Consider the following 4,896-nt stretch of genomic DNA (forward strand, 5'->3'; position numbering starts at 1 on the left):
AGATTTGTAGTAGCAAAGGACATGGCTTTATTGTCTTGTGTGTGAGCTGACTTTGTGCACTCACTGAAATGAAAGCTCCTGTCAGACTACACTAAGATATTCAGTTTATGCCTCCCTTATAGACACACAAACACAGCTAGAGATACAGAAGAGACAAGGGGTATAATGCTTGATGAAGGTGGAGATACATGAATGGTGGTCCAGATATCTATTGGAGAGCTTTGATTGTGACACATTTTACATATCACAGCCTGCACACAGTGGTGGTTCTAACACTTACCTTGCTTCACATGGAGCTGTAAATGAGAGTTTGAAGCTCAAGAGAGGACTGAGCTGGGCAACTAGTGATGTCAGGACCTGGCATTTTAGATGATCAAGTTTATTAAAGCTGTTAAAATTTCTGTGTGCTATTCCTTGAATTCTGGAAAGAGCAAGCCATTGGCTTTTCTGCCTGAAGATGTAGAGTGCCATTTAATTGCAAAGATTGAAGATGATTGCTGCTGCAGTGATGTCTTTAGTTGACAGAGGTATTATTAGGCAAAGTTTGTCTGAATACTTAGGAAAGTGAAACAAATAATAATTAACAGAAACACTGCTCATATTTTGATTCTGACAGAAGTGACCTCTGGACCTGAAATATCAAGACTGGCTTCTTAACATACAGTGCACTAAGTGTCTGAAACATTGCAAGAAGTGCCCTTTGGCTCTAGTCTCTGTTAGAGAAAAATCCGTTTGCATGAGTATGTTCATTTGAGTCTGTGTGTATGTGAGAGAGACAGAAACAAAGAAAGATAGAGAAAGAATGAATAAATGAGTGAATGAATAAATGGATACCACTGAGTACACTGACAAATTGGCAGTATTAACCACAAATAACCTGCTATGCATCCCCCAACAGGATTTATGTTCCATCTTACCCACGCACATAAAATCACATACATTTGCTACAAAACTCCTTTTTAAATATATCATTTTAAAGGTTTCTTCCAAAGTATATTCCTTTATGTGAAAATAAAAGCTTCTAGGTTTGAGGCACCTGGGTGGTTCAGTCAGTTAAGCATCCACCTCTTGGTTTTGAGTCCAGTCATGATCTCATGGTTCATGAGTTCGAGCACTGTGCTGGGCTCCGTGCTGCCTGTGTAGAACCTGTTTGGTATTCTCCCTTTCTCCCTCTCTCTGCCCCTCTACTGCCTTCACACACACTCTCTCTCAAAATAAATAAGTAAACTCAAAAAAAAAGCTTCTAGATTATGCATGTTCCCCATTACCATCTCAGGTTGGCTACCTGGCACAAGTTAATGTTCTCCCAGTTTCTTGAAACCAAAAACCCACTTATATTCCTGTTTTTGTTAGTAATGTCAGTACCAAAAATATTTCTACTTTTTTACAATTAGAAAAGAGTAATAGATTGACTATTGGCAATGATAAATAGAAATGAACACTCTGCTCAATTAGTGAATAAAATCCAGAAAACAGAAATTAAATTAATAGCCTGCACATTATTGCAGCTTGGAGTTGAGGCCACTAGCTGGCCAATGAACTAACAAATGTATGTAGTGTGTTACATGAGGGGCATGTCCTTTGCTAACACCATAAGTGTCTCTGGTCCAATGAGTGGAGTTTGATAGTAATTATTGCTACAAGTATGAGGTTTTTAAAACAAAAAAAGAAATTAATAGCATAAACAAAACCAATTTTATTTTTTAATTTTTTTAATGTTTATTTATTTAGTTTTGAGAGAGAGAAAGCTGGGGAGGAGCAGAGAGAGAGAGAGAGAGAGAGAGAGAAATCCCAAGCAGGCTCCACACTATCAGCACAGAGCCTGTCTCTTGGGGCTCAAACTCATGAACCGTGAGATCATGACCTGAGCTGAAACCAAGAGTCAGACAATTAACCAATTGATCCACCCAGGTGCCACAACAAAAAACAATTTTAAATCATGCTTTTAAAAGTTTTTTTGATGTTTATTTTTGAGAGAGAGAGAGAGAGAATGGGGGAGGGGCAGAGAGAGAAGGAGACACAGAATGTGAAGCAGGCTCCAGGGTCTGAGCTATCAGTACAGAGCCTGATGCGGGGCTCGGACCAACAAATGGTGAGATCGTGACCTGAGCTGAAGTAGGATGCTTAACCGACTTAGCCACCCAGGTGCCCCTAAATCATGCTTTTTACAAAGAACTGGGAGACAGAGAGAATAGAAAATATTTAATTTGTCTTAAGAATTCAGCTGTCAATGAAGCTGACAAAAATTGAAAACAAAAGGGGCGCCTGGGTGGCGCAGTCGGTTAAGCGTCCGACTTCAGCCAGGTCACGATCTCGCAGTCCGTGAGTTCGAGCCCCGCGTCAGGCTCTGGGCTGATGGCTCAGAGCCTGGAGCCTGTTTCCGATTCTGTGTCTCCCTCTCTCTCTGCCCCTCCCCCGTTCATGCTCTGTCTCTCTCTGTCCCCCCAAAAATAAATAAAACGTTGAAAAAAAATTGAAAACAAAAAACTATAACTTTTAAGTATCAAAAAATATTCAGCGATTAAAAATACCAACAAACAATAGGACCCTAAAGGTGTAATTCAAATTCTGGTCTTGGCTACTGCTTTAAAGGACCTTCTGATGATTGGATAGTGCTTTTGATGGACGCTGATCATTGTCCATACTCTCCCTTTCAATTAAGGAAATGCTGCTCCACAAATACTGGGAATACTGTCAGCAGGCAGGCTCACCACTGTAGATAGATACCTTAGACCTTGTCAGGTTGCTTACATTTATGACTGACCTTATCCCAAGTAGAGAGTACTCTGAAGAACCATTATAGCTCCAGAGCTTCCTGTGGGTTTGATTAAGGCTCTTGTTGGATTTGCATGACTGTTCATCTTCTCTGTCCACTACTGCTTCCTACCATTTACTTCAACAGGTATTGATATCAAGGACTGTCCTTAATGAATACCTTGTATGCTAGCATCCATTAAACAGATTGATTACAAGGAAACCTAAACCCACTGTGTGATAGAGCTTTACAAATTATATTCTCTCATTTGACCCTCATAAGCTTCTGTCAGTGAGAAATAATCACCCCAAGTTTATAGCTCAGTTAATGTATTAGTTGGTTACTGCTGCATAACAAATTACTTCAAACTCTAGTGGCTTAAAAATAAAAGAAAAAACTTATTACCTTATAATTTGTGTCAGTCAGGAATTCAGGAGTGACTTAGGTAATTCTGGCTCAGTTTTTCTCACAGGTTGTAATCAGTACATATGCCAAATCTGTATGTTATCTAAAGGCTTTCCTAGAGCCTTAAGATCTGCTTCCAAGAAAGCTCATTGACATGGACATTAGCTGGAGACCTCAATTCCTTGCCACATAAGACCTCTCTATATATTGTCTGAGTGTCCTTACAACATGACAGCTATTTTTCTTTAGTGAAGTGATCTGAGGGCTGAGATGGGGCAGGGGGACAGAGACAGAGAGAGTGGAGAGAGAACAAGATCAGTAATCCATAGTAACTTTCTGCCTCACTGCAATGAGTAAAAAGCCCAACTTTGACTACAGATGTGATTCTGGTATTTTCCTGGTAAAGAACGATGATAGCAGGATGGTCCTGAATTGGTTAGCCACACCAGTTTGACAATGCAGCCCTTTCACAACCCTTTTCCTAAGCCCTTTCATTCCTTGTTTCTACAAGTATCTGGTATCCATGCTGAGCAAAGGTCTATTAGGGACAGAGACTACTGCAGATACCTATGTCAAGGAATAGGTAGATTGTGATATGGTATAGAGTGTGATATGGGAGGACTGATTAGGACAGAAAACAGCAAATGGAAGTGCTGGCCAGGAGGGTCCAGCAGCAGCTGCTGTGTTCATTTCCCTGATCCTTGACACACTTTGTTTAGAGATAGGGTGGTAGGGAGTCTGGGGCTGTGGAACTAATGTGGGATCAGCTCTGCAAAGAGGCATTATTTCCATGTTATTTTTTTTTTCTGACCCTCAGGCACAAAGGTATCAAAATACCTGGATACTTCTAAAGAGGCACAGTTCTTACATGGGTTGCTCGTGGTGGACCCCTCCCTGTCCATCATTAGGGACCAGGATCCTCTTCAGGGAAGGTGCCCCAGAAGCAGCTGCAGGCCTTCAGAGGAGTGGCTTTAGTTATGCCCTTTTCTATTCCTCATCTCCAATTAAATTATGTGTCTTTCCTCAGAATATCTCTGGTTCCTAGTATTTTGTCCTAGAACTTGTCTCTGAATTGATACCCTTATTCCTGGGATCCCTGACTGTAGTCCCCACCTCCAGTCCTAGTACATAACTCTGGAGTCTATTGATCCCACTCAGTTTCTTATAAGACTTTAATGACATCATGCTATTAATGATCACAGAATTCCCCTCCAGGCACTGCTGCTTGTGATCCCACCATTTTGTAACCTCTGTACCAGAGAAAGCAAGTGGTTGGATATAAACACTTCATCTCCTCAGTAGCCATATCCAAGGGCAAAAACTTCAAACCTAGAAAAATCAATGTTATACACTGCCCTCCACCCTAACCAAAATAAAATAATTCAGGGTGAAAGGGTGTCCAGATGTTCTTAGCATCCTAACCTTCATCAAAGAAAGGAGGTAATGTAATGGTAGGGGAGCACACTTTCTGGAGGTTGGGAGGACAGTCATAAAGACGTGGCCTAAGATAGACCAACAGCCAGGGAATACCAGGACCCTCTATCTCCCCAGGATAATGTCATTGTAGAGCATTAAATCCACAGAATTGCCTTATCACCAGTGCTCTGGCTGGCACCTGGTGGGCATTTAATGATTGCTCAATGCATGAATGGAGCTTTAGCTATCATCCAGTTGAATACTTCTGTATTTGGTACTATATTATTTCGCCAGGTCTTCCATAACAATTACCACAAACT

The 4,896-nt window shown here is 41.0% G+C and overlaps 1 non-coding gene across 1 annotated transcript; it reads left to right on the forward strand.

The window, feature by feature from the left end:
* The first annotated feature begins 1,491 nt into the window (after nucleotides 1-1,491).
* LOC122478117 lies at nucleotides 1,492-1,645 on the forward strand. The gene has a single exon (XR_006295868.1). It is a non-coding gene; the product is annotated as a small nucleolar RNA SNORA62/SNORA6 family (small nucleolar RNA).
* Nucleotides 1,646-4,896: the final 3,251 nt, after the last annotated feature.

This window comes from Prionailurus bengalensis, chromosome X (assembly GCF_016509475.1).
Source record: "Prionailurus bengalensis isolate Pbe53 chromosome X, Fcat_Pben_1.1_paternal_pri, whole genome shotgun sequence".
Classification (NCBI taxonomy): Eukaryota; Metazoa; Chordata; class Mammalia; order Carnivora; family Felidae; genus Prionailurus; species Prionailurus bengalensis.